Source organism: Taudactylus pleione, unplaced genomic scaffold, assembly GCF_031769625.1.
Source record: "Taudactylus pleione unplaced genomic scaffold, aTauple2 ptg000625l, whole genome shotgun sequence".
Taxonomy (NCBI): Eukaryota; Metazoa; Chordata; class Amphibia; order Anura; family Myobatrachidae; genus Taudactylus; species Taudactylus pleione.
In genome coordinates, this window is record NW_028285027.1 from 206,719 (window position 1) to 231,557 (window position 24,839).

A 24,839-nucleotide genomic window follows, 5' to 3' on the forward strand; every position below is an offset into this window, starting at 1 on the left:
CTGTGTACAGGAGAGTCCTGGTAGTATCTGCTCTCACACTGACACCATCTGTGCGCTGGGTGCGTTACATTGTGTACAGGAGAGTCCTGGTAATATCTGCTCTCACACTGACACCATCTGTGCGCTGGGTGCATTACACTGTGTACAGGAGAGTCCTGGTAGTATCTGCTCTCACACTGACACTATCTGTGCACTGGGTGCATTACACTGTGTACAGGAGAGTCCTGGTAGTATCTGCTCTCACACTGACACCATCTGTGCGCTGGGTGCATTACACTGTACAGGAGAGTCCTGGTAGTATCTGCTCTCACGCTGACACCATCTGTGCGCTGGGTGCATTACACTGTGTACAGGAGAGTCCTGGTAATATCTGCTCTCACACTGACACTATCTGTGCGCTGGGTGCATTACACTGTGTACAGGAGAGTCCTGGTAGTATCTGCTCTCACACTGACACCATCTGTGCGCTGGGTGCATTACACTGTGTACAGGAGAGTCCTGGTAGTATCTGCTCTCACACTGACACCATCTGTGCGCTGGGTACGTTACACTGTACAGGAGAGTCCTGGTAGTATCTGCTCTCACACTGACACCATCTGTGCACTGGGTGCGTTACACTGTGTACAGGAGAGCCCTGGTAGTATCTGCTCTCACACTGACACCATCTGTGCGCTGGGTGCATTACACTGTGTACAGGAGAGTCCTGGTAGTATCTGCTCTCACACTGACACCATCTGTGCGCTGGGTGCGTTACATTGTGTACAGGAGAGTCCTGGTAATATCTGCTCTCACACTGACACCATCTGTGCGCTGGGTGCATTACACTGTACAGGAGAGTCCTGGTAGTATCTGCTCTCACACTGACACCATCTGTGCGCTGGGTGCATTACACTGTACAGGAGAGTCCTGGTAGTATCTGCTCTCACACTGACACCATCTGTGCGCTGGGTGCATTACACTGTACAGGAGAGTCCTGGTAGTATCTGCTCTCACACTGACACCATCTGTGCGCTGGGTGCATTACACTGTACAGGAGAGTCCTGGTAGTATCTGCTCTCACACTGACACCATCTGTGCGCTGGGTGCATTACACTGTGTACAGTAGAGTCCTGGTAATATCTGCTCTCACGCTGACACCATCTGTGCGCTGGGTGCGTTACATTGTGTACAGGAGAGTCCTGGTAATATCTGCTCTCACACTGACACCATCTGTGCGCTGGGTGCATTACACTGTGTACAGGAGAGTCCTGGTAGTATCTGCTCTCACACTGACACCATCTGTGCGCTGGGTGCATTACACTGTGTACAGGAGAGTCCTGGTAGTATCTGCTCTCACACTGACACCATCTGTGCGCTGGGTGCATTACACTGTGTACAGGAGAGTCCTGGTAGTATCTGCTCTCACACTGACACCATCTGTGCGCTGGGTGCATTACACTGTACAGGAGAGTCCTGGTAGTATCTGCTCTCACACTGACACCATCTGTGCGCTGGGTGCATTACACTGTGTACAGGAGAGTCCTGGTAGTATCTGCTCTCACACTGACACCATCTGTGCGCTGGGTGCGTTACACTGTGTACAGGAGAGTCCTGGTAGTATCTGCTCTCACACTGACACCATCTGTGCGCTGGGTGCATTACACTGTGTACAGGAGAGTCCTGGTAGTATCTGCTCTCACACTGACACTATCTGTGCGCTGGGTGCATTACACTGTCTACAGGAGAGTCCTGGTAGTATCTGCTCTCACACTGACACCATCTGTGCGCTGGGTGCATTACACTGTGTACAGGAGTGTCCTGGTAGTATCTGCTCTCACACTGACACCATCTGTGCGCTGGGTGCATTACACTGTGTACAGGAGAGTCCTGGTAGTATCTGCTCTCACACTGACACCATATGTGCACTGGTTGCATTACACTGTGTACAGGAGAGTCCTGGTAGTATCTGCTCTCACACTGACACTATCTGTGCGCTGGGTGCATTACACTGTGTAGAGGAGAGTCCTGGTAATATCTGCTCTCACACTGACACCATCTGTGTGCTGGGTGCATTACACTGTGTACAGGAGAGTCCTGGTAGTATCTGCTCTCACACTGACACCATCTGTGCACTGGTTGCATTACACTGTGTACAGGAGAGTCCTGATAGTATCTGCTCTCACACTGACACCATATGTGCACTGGATGCATTACACTGTGTAGAGGAGAGTCCTGGTAATATCTGCTCTCACACTGACACCATATGTGCACTGGATGCGTTACACTGTGTACAGGACAGTCCTGGTAGTATCTGCTCTCACACTGACACCATATGTGCACTGGATGCGTTACACTGTGTACAGGAGAGTCCTGGTAGTGTCTGCTCTCACACTGACACCATCTGTGCACTGGGTGCATTACACTGTGTACAGGACAGTCCTGGTAGTGTCTGCTCTCACACTGACACCATCTGTGCGCTGGGTGCATTACACTGTGTACAGGAGAGTCCTGGTAGTATCTGCTCTCACACTGACACCATCTGTGCACTGGGTGCATTACACTGTGTACAGGAGAGTCCTGGTAGTATCTGCTCTCACACTGACACCATCTGTGCGCTGGGTGCATTACACTGTACAGGAGAGTCCTGGTAGTATCTGCTCTCACACTGACACCATCTGTGCGCTGGGTGCATTACACTGTGTACAGGAGAGTCCTGGTAGTATCTGCTCTCACACTGACACCATCTGTGCGCTGGGTGCATTACACTGTGTACAGGAGAGTCCTGGTAGTATCTCCTCTCACACTGACACCATATCTGCACTGGATGCGTTACAATGTGTACAGGAGAGTCCTGGTAGTATCTGCTCTCACACTGACACTTCTGTGCGCTGGGTGCATTACACTGTGTACAGGAGAGTCCTGGTAGTATCTGCTCTCACACTGACACCATCTGTGCGCTGGGTGCGTTACACTGTGTACAGGAGAGTCCTGGTAGTATCTGCTCTCACACTGACACCATCTGTGCGCTGGGTGCATTACACTGTACAGGAGAGTCCTGGTAGTATCTGCTCTCACACTGACACTATCTGTGCGCTGGGTGCATTACACTGTGTACAGGAGAGTCCTGGTAGTATCTGCTCTCACACTGACACCATCTGTGCGCTGGGTGCGTTACACTGTGTACAGGAGAGTCCTGGTACTATCTGCTCTCACACTGACACCATCTGTGCGCTGGGTGCATTACACTGTGTAGAGGAGAGTCCTGGTAGTATCTGCTCTCACACTGACACCATCTGTGCGCTGGGTGCATTACACTGTGTACAGGAGAGTCCTGGTAGTATCTGCTCTCACACTGACACCATCTGTGCGCTGGGTGCATTACACTGTACAGGAGAGTCCTGGTAGTATCTGCTCTCACACTGACACTATCTGTGCGCTGGGTGCATTACACTGTGTACAGGAGAGTCCTGGTAGTATCTGCTCTCACACTGACACCATCTGTGCATTACACTGTGTACAGTAGAGTCCTGGTAATATCTGCTCTCACACTGACACCATCTGTGCGCTGGGTGCGCTACATTGTGTACAGGAGAGTCCTGGTAATATCTGCTCTCACACTGACACCATCTGTGCGCTGGGTGCATTACACTGTATACAGGAGAGTCCTGGTAATATCTGCTCTCACACTGACACCATCTGTGCACTGGGTGCATTACACTGTGTACAGGAGAGTCCTGGTAGTATCTGCTCTCACACTGACACCATCTGTGCGCTGGGTGCATTACACTGTGTACAGGAGAGTCCTGGTAGTATCTGCTCTCACACTGACACTATCTGTGCGCTGGGTGCATTACACTGTGTACAGGAGAGTCCTGGTAGTATCTGCTCTCACACTGACACCATCTGTGCGCTGGGTGCATTACACTGTGTACAGTAGAGTCCTGGTAATATCTGCTCTCACACTGACACTATCTGTGCGCTGGGTACGTTACATTGTGTACAGGAGAGTCCTGGTAATATCTGCTCTCACACTGACACCATCTGTGCGCTGGGTGCATTACACTATGTACAGGAGAGTCCTGGTAGTATCTGCTCTCACACTGACACCATCTGTGCACTGGGTGCATTGCACTGTGTACAGGAGAATCCTGGTAGTATCTGCTCTCACACTGACACCATCTGTGCGCTGGGTGCATTACACTGTGTACAGGAGAGTCCTGGTAGTATCTGCTCTCACACTGACACCATCTGTGCGCTGGGTGCGTTACACTGTGTACAGGAGAGTCCTGGTAGTATCTGCTCTCACACTGACACCATCTGTGCGCTGGGTGCGTTACATTGTGTACAGGAGAGTCCTGGTAATATCTGCTCTCACACTGACACCATCTGTGCGCTGGGTGCATTACACTGTGTACAGGAGAGTCCTGGTAGTATCTGCTCTCACACTGACACCATCTGTGCGCTGGGTACGTTACACTGTACAGGAGAGTCCTGGTAGTATCTGCTCTCACACTGACACCATCTGTGCACTGGGTGCATTACACTGTGTACAGGAGAGTCCTGGTAATATCTGCTCTCACACTGACACCATCTGTGCGCTGGGTGCGTTACATTGTGTACAGGAGAGTCCTGGTAATATCTGCTCTCACACTGACACCATCTGTGCGCTGGGTGCATTACACTGTGTACAGGAGAGTCCTGGTAGTATCTGCTCTCACACTGACACCATCTGTGCGCTGGGTGCATTACAGTGTACAGGAGAGTCCTGGTAGTATCTGCTCTCACACTGACACCATCTGTGCGCTGGTGCATTACACTGTGTACAGTAGAGTCCTGGTAATATCTGCTCTCACACTGACACCATCTGTGCGCTGGGTGCGTTACATTGTGTACAGGAGAGTCCTGGTAATATCTGCTCTCACACTGACACCATCTGTGCGCTGGGTGCATTACACTGTGTACAGGAGAGTCCTGGTAGTATCTGCTCTCACACTGACACCATCTGTGCGCTGGGTGCATTACACTGTGTACAGGAGAGTCCTGGTAGTATCTGCTCTCACACTGACACCATCTGTGCGCTGGGTGCGATTCACTGTGTACAGGAGAGTCCTGGTAGTATCTGCTCTCACACTGACACCATCTGTGCGCTGGGTGCATTACACTGTACAGGAAAGTCCTGGTAGTATCTGCTCTCACACTGACACCATCTGTGCGCTGGGTGCATTACACTGTGTACAGGAGAGTCCTGGTAGTATCTGCTCTCACACTGACACCATCTGTGCGCTGGGTGCATTACACTGTGTACAGGAGAGTCCTGGTAGTATCTGCTCTCACACTGACACCATCTGTGCGCTGGGTGCATTACACTGTGTACAGGAGAGTCCTGGTAGTATCTGCTCTCACACTGACACCATCTCTGCGCTGGGTGCGTTACACTGTGTACAGGAGAGTCCTGGTAGTATCTGCTCTCACACTGACACCATCTGTGCGCTGGGTGCATTACACTGTGTACAGGAGAGTCCTGGTAATATCTGCTCTCACACTGACACTATCTGTGCGCTGGGTGCATTACACTGTGTACAGGAGAGTCCTGGTAGTATCTGCTCTCACACTGACACCATCTGTGCGCTGGGTGCATTACACTATGTACAGGAGAGTCCTGGTAGTATCTGCTCTCACACTGACACCATCTGTGCGCTGGGTGCATTACACTGTGTACAGGAGAGTCCTGGTAGTATCTGCTCTCACACTGACACCATCTGTGCGCTGGGTGCATTACACTGTGTACAGGAGAGTCCTGGAAGTATCTGTTCTCACACTGACACCATCTGTGTGCTGGGTGCATTACACTGTGTACAGGAGAGTCCTGGTAGTATCTGTTCTCCCACTGACACCATCTGTGTGCTGGGTGCATTACACTGTGTACAGGAGAGTCCTGGTAGTATCTGCTCTCACACTGACACCATCTGTGCACTGGGTGCATTACACTGTATACAGGACAGTCCTGGTAGTGTCTGCTCTCACACTGACACCATCTGTGTGCTGGGTGCGTTACACTGTGTACAGGAGAGTCCTGATAGTATCTGCTCTCACACTGACACTATATGTGCACTGGATGCGTTACACTGTGTACAGGAGAGTCCTGGTAGTATCTGTTCTCACACTGACACCATCTGTGCACTGGGTGCATTACACTGTACAGGAGAGTCCTGGTAGTATCTGCTCTCACACTGACACCATCTGTGCGCTGGGTGCATTACACTGTACAGGAGAGTCCTGGTAGTATCTGCTCTCACACTGACACCATCTGTGCGCTGGGTGCATTACACTGTGTACAGGAGAGTCCTGGTAGTATCTGCTCTCACACTGACACCATCTGTGCGCTGGGTGCATTACACTGTGTACAGGAGAGTCCTGGTAGTATCTCCTCTCACACTGACACCATATCTGCACTGGATGCGTTACAATGTGTACAGGAGAGTCCTGGTAGTATCTGCTCTCACACTGACACTTCTGTGCGCTGGGTGCATTACACTGTGTATAGGAGAGTCCTGGTAGTATCTGCTCTCACACTGACACCATCTGTGCGCTGGGTGCATTACACTGTACAGGAGAGTCCTGGTAGTATCTGCTCTCACACTGACACTTCTGTGCGCTGGGTGCATTACACTGTGTACAGGAGAGTCCTGGTAGTATCTGCTCTCACACTGACACCATCTGTGCGCTGGGTGCGTTACACTGTGTACAGGAGAGTCCTGGTAGTATCTGCTCTCACACTGACACCATCTGTGCGCTGGGTGCATTACACTGTGTACAGGAGAGTCCTGGTAGTATCTGCTCTCACACTGACACCATCTGTGCGCTGGGTGCATTACACTGTGTAGAGGAGAGTCCTGGTAGTATCTGCTCTCACACTGACACCATCTGTGCGCTGGGTGCATTACACTGTACAGGAGAGTCCTGGTAGTATCTGCTCTCACACTGACACTATCTGTGCGCTGGGTGCATTACACTGTGTACAGGAGAGTCCTGGTAGTATCTGCTCTCACACTGACACCATCTGTGCGCTGGGTGCGTTACACTGTGTACAGGAGAGTCCTGGTAGTATCTGCTCTCACACTGACACCATCTGTGCGCTGGGTGCATTACACTGTGTACAGTAGAGTCCTGGTAATATCTGCTCTCACACTGACACCATCTGTGCGCTGGGTGCGTTACATTGTGTACAGGAGAGTCCTGGTAATATCTGCTCTCACACTGACACCATCTGTGCGCTGGGTGCATTACACTGTGTGCAGGAGAGTCCTGGTAGTATCTGCTCTCACACTGACACTATCTGTGCGCTGGGTGGATTACACTGTGTACAGGAGAGTCCTGGTAGTATCTGCTCTCACACTGACACCATCTGTGCATTACACTGTGTACAGTAGAGTCCTGGTAATATCTGCTCTCACACTGACACCATCTGTGCGCTGGGTGCGTTACATTGTGTACAGGAGAGTCCTGGTAATATCTGCTCTCACACTGACACCATCTGTGCGCTGGGTGCATTACACTATGTACAGGAGAGTCCTGGTAGTATCTGCTCTCACACTGACACCATCTGTGCACTGGGTGCATTACACTGTGTACAGGAGAATCCTGGTAGTATCTGCTCTCACACTGACACCATCTGTGCGCTGGGTGCATTACACTGTGTACAGGAGAGTCCTGGTAGTATCTGCTCTCACACTGACACCATCTGTGCGCTGGGTGCGTTACACTGTGTACAGGAGAGTCCTGGTAGTATCTGCTCTCACACTGACACCATCTGTGCGCTGGGTGCGTTACATTGTGTACAGGAGAGTCCTGGTAATATCTGCTCTCACACTGACACCATCTGTGCGCTGGGTGCGTTACATTGTGTACAGGAGAGTCCTGGTAGTATCTGCTCTCACACTGACACCATCTGTGCGCTGGGTGCATTACACTGTGTACAGGAGAGTCCTGGTAGTATCTGCTCTCACACTGACACCATCTGTGCGCTGGGTACGTTACACTGTACAGGAGAGTCCTGGTAGTATCTGCTCTCACACTGACACCATCTGTGCGCTGGGTGCATTACACTGTACAGGAGAGTCCTGGTAGTATCTGCTCTCACACTGACACCATCTGTGCGCTGGGTGCATTACACTGTGTACAGTAGAGTCCTGGTAATATCTGCTCTCACACTGACACCATCTGAGCGCTGGGTGCGTTACATTGTGTACAGGAGAGTCCTGGTAATATCTGCTCTCACACTGACACCATCTGTGCGCTGGGTGCATTACACTGTACAGGAGAGTCCTGGTAGTATCTGCTCTCACACTGACACCATCTGTGCGCTGGGTGCATTACACTGTGTACAGGAGAGTCCTGGTAGTATCTGCTCTCACACTGACACCATCTGTGCGCTGGGTGCGTTACACTGTATACAGGAGAGTCCTGGTAGTATCTGCTCTCACACTGACACCATCTGTGCGCTGGGTGCGTTACTCTATGTACAGGAGAGTCCTGGTAGTATCTGCTCTCACACTGACACCATCTGTGCGTTGGGTGCATTACACTGTACAGGAGAGTCCTGGTAGTATCTGCTCTCACACTGACACCATCTGTGCTCTGGATGCATTACACTGTACAGGAGAGTCCTGGTAGTATCTGCTCTCACACTGACACCATCTGTGCGCTGGGTGCATTACACTGTGTACAGGAGAGTCCTGGTAGTATCTGCTCTCACACTGACACCATCTGTGCACTGGGTGCATTACACTGTGTACAGGAGAGTCCTGGTAGTATCTGCTCTCACACTGACACCATCTGTGCGCTGGGTGCATTACACTGTACAGGAGAGTCCTGGTAGTATCTGCTCTCACACTGACACCATCTGTGCGCTGGGTGCATTACACTGTGTACAGGAGAGTCCTGGTAGTATCTGCTCTCACACTGACACCATCTGTGCGCTGGGTGCATTACACTGTGTACAGGAGAGTCCTGGTAGTATCTGCTCTCACACTGACACCAGATCTGCACTGGATGCGTTACAATGTGTACAGGAGAGTCCTGGTAGTATCTGCTCTCACACTGACACTTCTGTGCGCTGGGTGCATTACACTGTGTACAGGAGAGTCCTGGTAGTATCTGCTCTCACACTGACACCATCTGTGCGCTGGGTGCGTTACACTGTGTACAGGAGAGTCCTGGTAGTATCTGCTCTCACACTGACACCATCTGTGCGCTGGGTGCATTACACTGTACAGGAGAGTCCTGGTAGTATCTGCTCTCACACTGACACTATCTGTGCGGTGGGTGCATTACACTGTGTACAGGAGAGTCCTGGTAGTATCTGCTCTCACACTGACACCATCTGTGCGCTGGGTGCGTTACACTGTGTACAGGAGAGTCCTGGTACGATCTGCTCTCACACTGACACCATCTGTGCGCTGGGTGCATTACACTGTGTAGAGGAGAGTCCTGGTAGTATCTGCTCTCACACTGACACCATCTGTGCGCTGGGTGCATTACACTGTGTACAGGAGAGTCCTGGTACTATCTGCTCTCACACTGACACCATCTCTGCGCTGGGTGCATTACACTGTGTACAGGAGAGTCCTGGTAGTATCTGCTCTCACACTGACACCATCTGTGCGCTGGGTGCATTACACTGTACAGGAGAGTACTGGTAGTATCTGCTCTCACACTGACACTATCTGTGCGCTGGGTGCATTACACTGTGTACAGGAGAGTCCTGGTAGTATCTGCTCTCACACTGACACCATCTGTGCATTACACTGTGTACAGTAGAGTCCTGGTAATATCTGCTCTCACACTGACACCATCTGTGCGCTGGGTGCACTACACTGTATACAGGAGAGTCCTGGTAATATCTGCTCTCACACTGACACCATCTGTGCACTGGGTGCATTACACTGTGTACAGGAGAGTCCTGGTAGTATCTGCTCTCACACTGACACCATCTGTGCGCTGGGTGCATTACACTGTATACAGGAGAGCCCTGGTACTATCTGCTCTCACACTGACACCATCTGTGCGCTGGGTGCATTACACTGTGTACAGGAGAGTCCTGGTAGTATCTGCTCTCACACTGACACTATCTGTGCGCTGGGTGCATTACACTGTGTACAGTAGAGTCCTGGTAATATCTGCTCTCACACTGACACTATCTGTGCGCTGGGTGCGTTACATTGTGTACAGGAGAGTCCTGGTAATATCTGCTCTCACACTGACACCATCTGTGCGCTGGGTGCATTACACTATGTACAGGAGAGTCCTGGTAGTATCTGCTCTCACACTGACACCATCTGTGCACTGGGTGCATTACACTGTGTACAGGAGAATCCTGGTAGTATCTGCTCTCACACTGACACCATCTGTGCGCTGGGTGCATTACACTGTACAGGAAAGTCCTGGTAGTATCTGCTCTCACACTGACACCATCTGTGCGCTGGGTGCATTACACTGTGTACAGGAGAGTCCTGGTAGTATCTGCTCTCACACTGACACCATCTGTGCGCTGGGTGCATTACACTGTGTACAGGAGAGTCCTGGTAGTATCTGCTCTCACACTGACACCATCTGTGCGCTGGGTGCATTACACTGTACAGGAGAGTCCTGGTAGTATCTGCTCTCACACTGACACCATCTGTGCGCTGGGTGCATTACACTGTGTACAGGAGAGTCCTGGTAGTATCTGCTCTCACACTGACACTATCTGTGCGCTGGGTGCATTACACTGTGTACAGGAGAGTCCTGGTACTATCTGCTCTCACACTGACACCATCTGTGCGCTGGGTGCGTTACACTGTACAGGAGAGTCCTGGTAGTATCTGCTCTCACACTGACACTATCTGTGCGCTGGGTGCATTACACTGTGTACAGGAGAGTCCTGATAGTATCTGCTCTCACACTGACACCATCTGTGCGCTGGGTGCGTTACACTGTGTACAGTAGAGTCCTGGTAATATCTGCTCTCACACTGACACCATCTGTGCGCTGGGTGCGTTACATTGTGTACAGGAGAGTCCTGGTAATATCTGCTCTCACACTGACACCATCTGTGCGCTGGGTGCATTACACTGTGTACAGGAGAGTCCTGGTAGTATCTGCTCTCACACTGACACCATCTGTGCGCTGGGTGCATTACACTGTGTACAGGAGAGTCCTTGTAGTATCTGCTCTCACACTGACACCATCTGTGCGCTGGGTGCATTACACTGTGTACAGGAGAGTCATGGTAGTATCTGCTCTCACACTGACACCATCTGTGCGCTGGGTGCATTACACTGTGTACAGGAGAGTCCTGGTAGTGTCTGCTCTCACACTGACACCATCTGTGTGCTGGGTGCGTTACACTGTGTACAGGAGAGTCCTGATAGTATCTGCTCTCACACTGACACTATATGTGCACTGGATGCGTTACACTGTGTACAGGAGAGTCCTGGTAGTATCTGTTCTCACACTGACACCATCTGTGCACTGGGTGCATTACACTGTACAGGAGAGTCCTGGTAGTATCTGCTCTCACACTGACACCATCTGTGCGCTGGGTGCATTACACTGTACAGGAGAGTCCTGGTAGTATCTGCTCTCACACTGACACCATCTGTGCGCTGGGTGCATTACACTGTGTACAGGAGAGTCCTGGTAGTATCTGCTCTCACACTGACACCATCTGTGCGCTGGGTGCATTACACTGTGTACAGGAGAGTCCTGGTAGTATCTCCTCTCACACTGACACCATATCTGCACTGGATGCGTTACAATGTGTACAGGAGAGTCCTGGTAGTATCTGCTCTCACACTGACACTTCTGTGCGCTGGGTGCATTACACTGTGTATAGGAGAGTCCTGGTAGTATCTGCTCTCACACTGACACCATCTGTGCGCTGGGTGCATTACACTGTACAGGAGAGTCCTGGTAGTATCTGCTCTCACACTGACACTTCTGTGCGCTGGGTGCATTACACTGTGTACAGGAGAGTCCTGGTAGTATCTGCTCTCACACTGACACCATCTGTGCGCTGGGTGCGTTACACTGTGTACAGGAGAGTCCTGGTAGTATCTGCTCTCACACTGACACCATCTGTGCGCTGGGTGCATTACACTGTGTACAGGAGAGTCCTGGTAGTATCTGCTCTCACACTGACACCATCTGTGCGCTGGGTGCATTACACTGTGTAGAGGAGAGTCCTGGTAGTATCTGCTCTCACACTGACACCATCTGTGCGCTGGGTGCATTACACTGTACAGGAGAGTCCTGGTAGTATCTGCTCTCACACTGACACTATCTGTGCGCTGGGTGCATTACACTGTGTACAGGAGAGTCCTGGTAGTATCTGCTCTCACACTGACACCATCTGTGCGCTGGGTGCGTTACACTGTGTACAGGAGAGTCCTGGTAGTATCTGCTCTCACACTGACACCATCTGTGCGCTGGGTGCATTACACTGTGTACAGTAGAGTCCTGGTAATATCTGCTCTCACACTGACACCATCTGTGCGCTGGGTGCGTTACATTGTGTACAGGAGAGTCCTGGTAATATCTGCTCTCACACTGACACCATCTGTGCGCTGGGTGCATTACACTGTGTGCAGGAGAGTCCTGGTAGTATCTGCTCTCACACTGACACTATCTGTGCGCTGGGTGCATTACACTGTGTACAGGAGAGTCCTGGTAGTATCTGCTCTCACACTGACACCATCTGTGCATTACACTGTGTACAGTAGAGTCCTGGTAATATCTGCTCTCACACTGACACCATCTGTGCGCTGGGTGCGTTACATTGTGTACAGGAGAGTCCTGGTAATATCTGCTCTCACACTGACACCATCTGTGCGCTGGGTGCATTACACTATGTACAGGAGAGTCCTGGTAGTATCTGCTCTCACACTGACACCATCTGTGCACTGGGTGCATTACACTGTGTACAGGAGAATCCTGGTAGTATCTGCTCTCACACTGACACCATCTGTGCGCTGGGTGCATTACACTGTGTACAGGAGAGTCCTGGTAGTATCTGCTCTCACACTGACACCATCTGTGCGCTGGGTGCGTTACACTGTGTACAGGAGAGTCCTGGTAGTATCTGCTCTCACACTGACACCATCTGTGCGCTGGGTGCGTTACATTGTGTACAGGAGAGTCCTGGTAATATCTGCTCTCACACTGACACCATCTGTGCGCTGGGTGCGTTACATTGTGTACAGGAGAGTCCTGGTAGTATCTGCTCTCACACTGACACCATCTGTGCGCTGGGTGCATTACACTGTGTACAGGAGAGTCCTGGTAGTATCTGCTCTCACACTGACACCATCTGTGCGCTGGGTACGTTACACTGTACAGGAGAGTCCTGGTAGTATCTGCTCTCACACTGACACCATCTGTGCGCTGGGTGCATTACACTGTACAGGAGAGTCCTGGTAGTATCTGCTCTCACACTGACACCATCTGTGCGCTGGGTGCATTACACTGTGTACAGTAGAGTCCTGGTAATATCTGCTCTCACACTGACACCATCTGAGCGCTGGGTGCGTTACATTGTGTACAGGAGAGTCCTGGTAATATCTGCTCTCACACTGACACCATCTGTGCGCTGGGTGCATTACACTGTACAGGAGAGTCCTGGTAGTATCTGCTCTCACACTGACACCATCTGTGCGCTGGGTGCATTACACTGTGTACAGGAGAGTCCTGGTAGTATCTGCTCTCACACTGACACCATCTGTGCGCTGGGTGCGTTACACTGTATACAGGAGAGTCCTGGTAGTATCTGCTCTCACACTGACACCATCTGTGCGCTGGGTGCGTTACTCTATGTACAGGAGAGTCCTGGTAGTATCTGCTCTCACACTGACACCATCTGTGCGTTGGGTGCATTACACTGTACAGGAGAGTCCTGGTAGTATCTGCTCTCACACTGACACCATCTGTGCTCTGGATGCATTACACTGTACAGGAGAGTCCTGGTAGTATCTGCTCTCACACTGACACCATCTGTGCGCTGGGTGCATTACACTGTGTACAGGAGAGTCCTGGTAGTATCTGCTCTCACACTGACACCATCTGTGCACTGGGTGCATTACACTGTGTACAGGAGAGTCCTGGTAGTATCTGCTCTCACACTGACACCATCTGTGCGCTGGGTGCATTACACTGTGTAGAGGAGAGTCCTGGTAGTATCTGCTCTCACACTGACACCATCTGTGCGCTGGGTGCATTACACTGTACAGGAGAGTCCTGGTAGTATCTGCTCTCACACTGACACCATCTGTGCGCTGGGTGCATTACACTGTACAGGAGAGTCCTGGTAATATCTGCTCTCACACTGACACCATCTGTGCGCTGGGTGCGTTACATTGTGTACAGGAGAGTCCTGGTAGTATCTGCTCTCACACTGACACCATCTGTGCGCTGGGTGCATTACACTGTGTACAGGAGAGTCCTGGTAGTATCTGCTCTCACACTGACACCATCTGTGCGCTGGGTACGTTACACTGTACAGGAGAGTCCTGGTAGTATCTGCTCTCACACTGACACCATCTGTGCGCTGGGTGCATTACACTGTACAGGAGAGTCCTGGTAGTATCTGCTCTCACACTGACACCATCTGTGCGCTGGGTGCATTACACTGTGTACAGTAGAGTCCTGGTAATATCTGCTCTCACACTGACACCATCTGAGCGCTGGGTGCGTTACATTGTGTACAGGAGAGTCCTGGTAATATCTGCTCTCACACTGACACCATCTGTGCGCTGGGTGCATTACACTGTACAGGAGAGTCCTGGTAGTATCTGCTCTCACACTGACACCATCTGTGCGCTGGGTGCATTACACTGTGTACAGGAGAGTCCTGGTAGTATCTGCTCTCACACTGACACCATCTGTGCGCTGGGTGCGTTACACTGTATACAGGAGAGTCCTGGTAGTATCTGCTCTCACACTGACACCATCTGTGCGCTGGGTGCGTTACTCTATGTACAGGAGAGTCCTGGTAGTATCTGCTCTCACACTGACACCATCTGTGCGTTGGGTGCATTACACTGTACAGGAGAGTCCTGGTAGTATCTGCTCTCACACTGACACCATCTGTGCTCTGGATGCATTACACTGTACAGGAGAGTCCTGGTAGTATCTGCTCTCACACTGACACCATCTGTGCGCTGGGTGCATTACACTGTGTACAGGAGAGTCCTGGTAGTATCTGCTCTCACACTGACACCATCTGTGCACTGGGTGCATTACACTGTGTACAGGAGAGTCCTGGTAGTATCTGCTCTCACACTGACACCATCTGTGCGCTGGGTGCATTACACTGTGTAGAGGAGAGTCCTGGTAGTATCTGCTCTCACACTGACACCATCTGTGCGCTGGGTGCATTACACTGTACAGGAGAGTCCTGGTAGTATCTGCTCTCACACTGACACCATCTGTGCGCTGGGTGCATTACACTGTACAGGAGAGTCCTGGTAGTATCTGCTCTCACACTGACACTATCTGTGCGGTGGGTGCATTACACTGTGTACAGGAGAGTCCTGGTAGTATCTGCTCTCACACTGACACCATCTGTGCGCTGGGTGCGTTACACTGTGTACAGGAGAGTCCTGGTACGATCTGCTCTCACACTGACACCATCTGTGCGCTGGGTGCATTACACTGTGTAGAGGAGAGTCCTGGTAGTATCTGCTCTCACACTGACACCATCTGTGCGCTGGGTGCATTACACTGTGTACAGGAGAGTCCTGGTACTATCTGCTCTCACACTGACACCATCTCTGCGCTGGGTGCATTACACTGTGTACAGGAGAGTCCTGGTAGTATCTGCTCTCACACTGACACCATCTGTGCGCTGGGTGCATTACACTGTACAGGAGAGTACTGGTAGTATCTGCTCTCACACTGACACTATCTGTGCGCTGGGTGCATTACACTGTGTACAGGAGAGTCCTGGTAGTATCTGCTCTCACACTGACACCATCTGTGCATTACACTGTGTACAGTAGAGTCCTGGTAATATCTGCTCTCACACTGACACCATCTGTGCGCTGGGTGCACTACACTGTATACAGGAGAGTCCTGGTAATATCTGCTCTCACACTGACACCATCTGTGCACTGGGTGCATTACACTGTGTACAGGAGAGTCCTGGTAGTATCTGCTCTCACACTGACACCATCTGTGCGCTGGGTGCATTACACTGTATACAGGAGAGCCCTGGTACTATCTGCTCTCACACTGACACCATCTGTGCGCTGGGTGCATTACACTGTGTACAGGAGAGTCCTGGTAGTATCTGCTCTCACACTGACACTATCTGTGCGCTGGGTGCATTACACTGTGTACAGTAGAGTCCTGGTAATATCTGCTCTCACACTGACACTATCTGTGCGCTGGGTGCGTTACATTGTGTACAGGAGAGTCCTGGTAATATCTGCTCTCACACTGACACCATCTGTGCGCTGGGTGCATTACACTATGTACAGGAGAGTCCTGGTAGTATCTGCTCTCACACTGACACCATCTGTGCACTGGGTGCATTACACTGTGTACAGGAGAATCCTGGTAGTATCTGCTCTCACACTGACACCATCTGTGCGCTGGGTGCATTACACTGTACAGGAAAGTCCTGGTAGTATCTGCTCTCACACTGACACCATCTGTGCGCTGGGTGCATTACACTGTGTACAGGAGAGTCCTGGTAGTATCTGCTCTCACACTGACACCATCTGTGCGCTGGGTGCATTACACTGTGTACAGGAGAGTCCTGGTAGTATCTGCTCTCACACTGACACCATCTGTGCGCTGGGTGCATTACACTGTACAGGAGAGTCCTGGTAGTATCTGCTCTCACACTGACACCATCTGTGCGCTGGGTGCATTACACTGTGTACAGGAGAGTCCTGGTAGTATCTGCTCTCACACTGACACTATCTGTGCGCTGGGTGCATTACACTGTGTACAGGAGAGTCCTGGTACTATCTGCTCTCACACTGACACCATCTGTGCGCTGGGTGCGTTACACTGTACAGGAGAGTCCTGGTAGTATCTGCTCTCACACTGACACTATCTGTGCGCTGGGTGCATTACACTGTGTACAGGAGAGTCCTGATAGTATCTGCTCTCACACTGACACCATCTGTGCGCTGGGTGCGTTACACTGTGTACAGTAGAGTCCTGGTAATATCTGCTCTCACACTGACACCATCTGTGCGCTGGGTGCGTTACATTGTGTACAGGAGAGTCCTGGTAATATCTGCTCTCACACTGACACCATCTGTGCGCTGGGTGCATTACACTGTGTACAGGAGAGTCCTGGTAGTATCTGCTCTCACACTGACACCATCTGTGCGCTGGGTGCATTACACTGTGTACAGGAGAGTCCTTGTAGTATCTGCTCTCACACTGACACCATCTGTGCGCTGGGTGCATTACACTGTGTACAGGAGAGTCATGGTAGTATCTGCTCTCACACTGACACCATCTGTGCGCTGGGTGCATTACACTGTGTACAGGAGAGTCCTGGTAGTGTCTGCTCTCACACTGACACCATCTGTGTGCTGGGTGCGTTACACTGTGTACAGGAGAGTCCTGATAGTATCTGCTCTCACACTGACACTATATGTGCACTGGATGCGTTACACTGTGTACAGGAGAGTCCTGGTAGTATCTGTTCTCACACTGACACCATCTGTGCACTGGGTGCATTACACTGTACAGGAGAGTCCTGGTAGTATCTGCTCTCACACTGACACCATCTGTGCGCTGGGTGCATTACACTGTACAGGAGAGTCCTGGTAGTATCTGCTCTCACACTGACACCATCTGTGCGCTGGGTGCATTACACTGTGTACAGGAGAGTCCTGGTAGTATCTGCTCTCACACTGACACCATCTGTGCGCTGGGTGCATTACACTGTGTACAGGAGAGTCCTGGTAGTATCTCCTCTCACACTGACACCATATCTGCACTGGATGCGTTACAATGTGTACAGGAGAGTCCTGGTAGTATCTGCTCTCACACTGACACTTCTGTGCGCTGGGTGCATTACACTGTGTATAGGAGAGTCCTGGTAGTATCTGCTCTCACACTGACACCATCTGTGCGCTGGGTGCATTACACTGTACAGGAGAGTCCTGGTAGTATCTGCTCTCACACTGACACTTCTGTGCGCTGGGTGCATTACACTGTGTACAGGAGAGTCCTGGTAGTATCTGCTCTCACACTGACACCATCTGTGCGCTGGGTGCGTTACACTGTGTACAGGAGAGTCCTGGTAGTATCTGCTCTCACACTGACACCATCTGTGCGCTGGGTGCATTACACTGTGTACAGGAGAGTCCTGGTAGTATCTGCTCTCACACTGACACCATCTGTGCGCTGGGTGCATTACACTGTGTAGAGGAGAGTCCTGGTAGTATCTGCTCTCACACTGACACCATCTGTGCGCTGGGTGCATTACACTGTACAGGAGAGTCCTGGTAGTATCTGCTCTCACACTGACACTATCTGTGCGCTGGGTGCATTACACTGTGTACAGGAGAGTCCTGGTAGTATCTGCTCTCACACTGACACCATCTGTGCGCTGGGTGCGTTACACTGTGTACAGGAGAGTCCTGGTAGTATCTGCTCTCACACTGACACCATCTGTGCGCTGGGTGCATTACACTGTGTACAGTAGAGTCCTGGTAATATCTGCTCTCACACTGACACCATCTGTGCGCTGGGTGCGTTACATTGTGTACAGGAGAGTCCTGGTAATATCTGCTCTCACACTGACACCATCTGTGCGCTGGGTGCATTACACTGTGTGCAGGAGAGTCCTGGTAGTATCTGCTCTCACACTGACACTATCTGTGCGCTGGGTGCATTACACTGTGTACAGGAGAGTCCTGGTAGTATCTGCTCTCACACTGACACCATCTGTGCATTACACTGTGTACAGTAGAGTCCTGGTAATATCTGCTCTCACACTGACACCATCTGTGCGCTGGGTGCGTTACATTGTGTACAGGAGAGTCCTGGTAATATCTGCTCTCACACTGACACCATCTGTGCGCTGGGTGCATTACACTATGTACAGGAGAGTCCTGGTAGTATCTGCTCTCACACTGACACCATCTGTGCACTGGGTGCATTACACTGTGTACCGGAGAATCCTGGTAGTATCTGCTCTCACACTGACACCATCTGTGCGCTGGGTGCATTACACTGTGTACAGGAGAGTCCTGGTAGTATCTGCTCTCACACTGACACCATCTGTGCGCTGGGTGCGTTACACTGTGTACAGGAGAGTCCTGGTAGTATCTGCTCTCACACTGACACCATCTGTGCGCTGGGTGCGTTACATTGTGTACAGGAGAGTCCTGGTAATATCTGCTCTCACACTGACACCATCTGTGCGCTGGGTGCGTTACATTGTGTACAGGAGAGTCCTGGTAGTATCTGCTCTCACACTGACACCATCTGTGCGCTGGGTGCATTACACTGTGTACAGGAGAGTCCTGGTAGTATCTGCTCTCACACTGACACCATCTGTGCGCTGGGTACGTTACACTGTACAGGAGAGTCCTGGTAGTATCTGCTCTCACACTGACACCATCTGTGCGCTGGGTGCATTACACTGTACAGGAGAGTCCTGGTAGTATCTGCTCTCACACTGACACCATCTGTGCGCTGGGTGCATTACACTGTGTACAGTAGAGTCCTGGTAATATCTGCTCTCACACTGACACCATCTGAGCGCTGGGTGCGTTACATTGTGTACAGGAGAGTCCTGGTAATATCTGCTCTCACACTGACACCATCTGTGCGCTGGGTGCATTACACTGTACAGGAGAGTCCTGGTAGTATCTGCTCTCACACTGACACCATCTGTGCGCTGGGTGCATTACACTGTGTACAGGAGAGTCCTGGTAGTATCTGCTCTCACACTGACACCATCTGTGCGCTGGGTGCGTTACACTGTATACAGGAGAGTCCTGGTAGTATCTGCTCTCACACTGACACCATCTGTGCGCTGGGTGCGTTACTCTATGTACAGGAGAGTCCTGGTAGTATCTGCTCTCACACTGACACCATCTGTGCGTTGGGTGCATTACACTGTACAGGAGAGTCCTGGTAGTATCTGCTCTCACACTGACACCATCTGTGCTCTGGATGCATTACACTGTACAGGAGAGTCCTGGTAGTATCTGCTCTCACACTGACACCATCTGTGCGCTGGGTGCATTACACTGTGTACAGGAGAGTCCTGGTAGTATCTGCTCTCACACTGACACCATCTGTGCACTGGGTGCATTACACTGTGTACAGGAGAGTCCTGGTAGTATCTGCTCTCACACTGACACCATCTGTGCGCTGGGTGCATTACACTGTACAGGAGAGTCCTGGTAGTATCTGCTCTCACACTGACACCATCTGTGCGCTGGGTGCATTACACTGTGTACAGGAGAGTCCTGGTAGTATCTGCTCTCACACTGACACCATCTGTGCGCTGGGTGCATTACACTGTGTACAGGAGAGTCCTGGTAGTATCTGCTCTCACACTGACACCAGATCTGCACTGGATGCGTTACAATGTGTACAGGAGAGTCCTGGTAGTATCTGCTCTCACACTGACACTTCTGTGCGCTGGGTGCATTACACTGTGTACAGGAGAGTCCTGGTAGTATCTGCTCTCACACTGACACCATCTGTGCGCTGGGTGCGTTACACTGTGTACAGGAGAGTCCTGGTAGTATCTGCTCTCACACTGACACCATCTGTGCGCTGGGTGCATTACACTGTACAGGAGAGTCCTGGTAGTATCTGCTCTCACACTGACACTATCTGTGCGGTGGGTGCATTACACTGTGTACAGGAGAGTCCTGGTAGTATCTGCTCTCACACTGACACCATCTGTGCGCTGGGTGCGTTACACTGTGTACAGGAGAGTCCTGGTACGATCTGCTCTCACACTGACACCATCTGTGCGCTGGGTGCATTACACTGTGTAGAGGAGAGTCCTGGTAGTATCTGCTCTCACACTGACACCATCTGTGCGCTGGGTGCATTACACTGTGTACAGGAGAGTCCTGGTACTATCTGCTCTCACACTGACACCATCTCTGCGCTGGGTGCATTACACTGTGTACAGGAGAGTCCTGGTAGTATCTGCTCTCACACTGACACCATCTGTGCGCTGGGTGCATTACACTGTACAGGAGAGTCCTGGTAGTATCTGCTCTCACACTGACACTATCTGTGCGCTGGGTGCATTACACTGTGTACAGGAGAGTCCTGGTAGTATCTGCTCTCACACTGACACCATCTGTGCATTACACTGTGTACAGTAGAGTCCTGGTAATATCTGCTCTCACACTGACACCATCTGTGCGCTGGGTGCACTACACTGTATACAGGAGAGTCCTGGTAATATCTGCTCTCACACTGACACCATCTGTGCACTGGGTGCATTACACTGTGTACAGGAGAGTCCTGGTAGTATCTGCTCTCACACTGACACCATCTGTGCGCTGGGTGCATTACACTGTATACAGGAGAGCCCTGGTACTATCTGCTCTCACACTGACACCATCTGTGCGCTGGGTGCATTACACTGTGTACAGGAGAGTCCTGGTAGTATCTGCTCTCACACTGACACTATCTGTGCGCTGGGTGCATTACACTGTGTACAGTAGAGTCCTGGTAATATCTGCTCTCACACTGACACTATCTGTGCGCTGGGTGCGTTACATTGTGTACAGGAGAGTCCTGGTAATATCTGCTCTCACACTGACACCATCTGTGCGCTGGGTGCATTACACTATGTACAGGAGAGTCCTGGTAGTATCTGCTCTCACACTGACACCATCTGTGCACTGGGTGCATTACACTGTGTACAGGAGAATCCTGGTAGTATCTGCTCTCACACTGACACCATCTGTGCGCTGGGTGCATTACACTGTACAGGAAAGTCCTGGTAGTATCTGCTCTCACACTGACACCATCTGTGCGCTGGGTGCATTACACTGTGTACAGGAGAGTCCTGGTAGTATCTGCTCTCACACTGACACCATCTGTGCGCTGGGTGCATTACACTGTGTACAGGAGAGTCCTGGTAGTATCTGCTCTCACACTGACACCATCTGTGCGCTGGGTGCATTACACTGTACAGGAGAGTCCTGGTAGTATCTGCTCTCACACTGACACCATCTGTGCGCTGGGTGCATTACACTGTGTACAGGAGAGTCCTGGTAGTATCTGCTCTCACACTGACACTATCTGTGCGCTGGGTGCATTACACTGTGTACAGGAGAGTCCTGGTACTATCTGCTCTCACACTGACACCATCTGTGCGCTGGGTGCGTTACACTGTACAGGAGAGTCCTGGTAGTATCTGCTCTCACACTGACACTATCTGTGCGCTGGGTGCATTACACTGTGTACAGGAGAGTCCTGATAGTATCTGCTCTCACACTGACACCATCTGTGCGCTGGGTGCGTTACACTGTGTACAGTAGAGTCCTGGTAATATCTGCTCTCACACTGACACCATCTGTGCGCTGGGTGCGTTACATTGTGTACAGGAGAGTCCTGGTAATATCTGCTCTCACACTGACACCATCTGTGCGCTGGGTGCATTACACTGTGTACAGGAGAGTCCTGGTAGTATCTGCTCTCACACTGACACCATCTGTGCGCTGGGTGCATTACACTGTGTACAGGAGAGTCCTTGTAGTATCTGCTCTCACACTGACACCATCTGTGCGCTGGGTGCATTACACTGTGTACAGGAGAGTCATGGTAGTATCTGCTCTCACACTGACACCATCTGTGCGCTGGGTGCATTACACTGTGTACAGGAGAGTCCTGGTAGTATCTGCTCTCACACTGACACCATCTGTGCGCTGGGTGCATTACACTGTGTACAGGAGAGTCCTGGTAGTATCTGCTCTCACACTGACACCATCTGTGCGCTGGGTGCATTACACTGTGTACAGGAGAGTCCTGGTAGTATCTGCTCTCACACTGACACCATCTGTGCGCTGGGTGCATTACACTGTGTACAGGAGAGTCCTGGTAATATCTGCTCTCACACTGACACTATCTGTGCGCTGGGTGCATTACACTGTGTACAGGAGAGTCCTGGTAGTATCTGCTCTCACACTGACACCATCTGTGCGCTGGGTGCATTACACTGTGTACAGGAGAGTCCTGGTAGTATCTGCTCTCACACTGACACCATCTGTGCGCTGGGTGCATTACACTGTACAGGAGAGTCCTGGTAGTATCTGCTCTCACACTGACACCATATGTGCGCTGGGTGCGTTACACTGTGTACAGGAGAGTCCTGGTAGTATCTGCTCTCACACTGACACCATCTGTGCGCTGGGTGCATTACACTGTGTACAGGAGAGTCCTGGTAGTATCTGCTCTCACACTGACACCATCTGTGTGCTGGGTGCATTACACTGTGTACAGGAGAGTCCTGGTAGTATCTGCTCTCACACTGACACCATCTGTGCACTGGGTGCATTACACTGTATACAGGACAGTCCTGGTAGTGTCTGCTCTCACACTGACACCATCTGTGCGCTGGGTGCGTTACACTGTGTACAGGAGAGTCCTGGTAGTATCTGCTCTCACACTGACACCATATGTGCACTGGATGCATTACACTGTGTACAGGAGAGTCCTGGTAGTGTCTGCTCTCACACTGACACCATCTGTGCACTGGGTGCATTACACTGTGTACAGGAGAGTCCTGGTAGTATCTGCTCTCACACTGACACCATCTGTGCGCTGGGTGCATTACACTGTACAGGAGAGTCCTGGTAGTATCTGCTCTCACACTGACACCATCTGTGCGCTGGGTGCATTACACTGTGTACAGGAGAGTCCTGGTAGTATCTGCTCTCACACTGACACCATCTGTGCGCTGGGTGCATTACACTGTGTACAGGAGAGTCCTGGTAGTATCTCCTCTCACACTGACACCATATCTGCACTGGATGCGTTACACTGTGTACAGGAGAGTCCTGGTAGTATCTGCTCTCACACTGACACCATGTGTGCGCTGGGTGCGTTACACTGGGTACAGGAGAGTCCTGGTAGTATCTGTTCTCACACTGATACTATCTGTGCGCTGGGTACGTTACACAGTACAAGAGAGTCCTGGTAGTATCTGATCTCACACTGACACCATGATCTGTGCGGGACCACCACTCACAGTGTACTACAGATGCAGGGAACCACCACTCACAGTGCACTATAGACAAGGTAACCACCACTCACGGTGTGCTACAGACAAGGGAACCACCACTCACGGTGTACTACAAACGCGGGAACCACCACTCACAGTGTACTACAGACAAGGGAACCACCACTCACGGTGTACTACAGATGGAGGGAACCACCACTCACGGTGTACTACAGACGGAGGGAACCACCACTCACTGTGTACTACAGACAAGGGAACCACCACTCACTGTGTACTACAGACAAGGGAACCACCACTCACTGTGTACTACAGACAAGGGAACCACCACTCACTGTGTACTACAGACAAGGGAACCACCACTCACTGTGTACTACAGATGGAGGGAACCACCACTCACGGTGTACTACAGACGCGGGGACCTCCACTCACGGTGTACTACAGACGCAGGAACCACCATTCACGGTGTACTACAGACGCAGGAACCATCACTCACGGTGTACTACAGACAAGGGAACCACCACTCACAGTGTACTACAGACGCAGGGAACCACCATTCACAGTGTACTACAGACGCAGGGAACCACCACTCAAGGTGTACCACTGACGCACGGAACCGCTGCTCACGGTG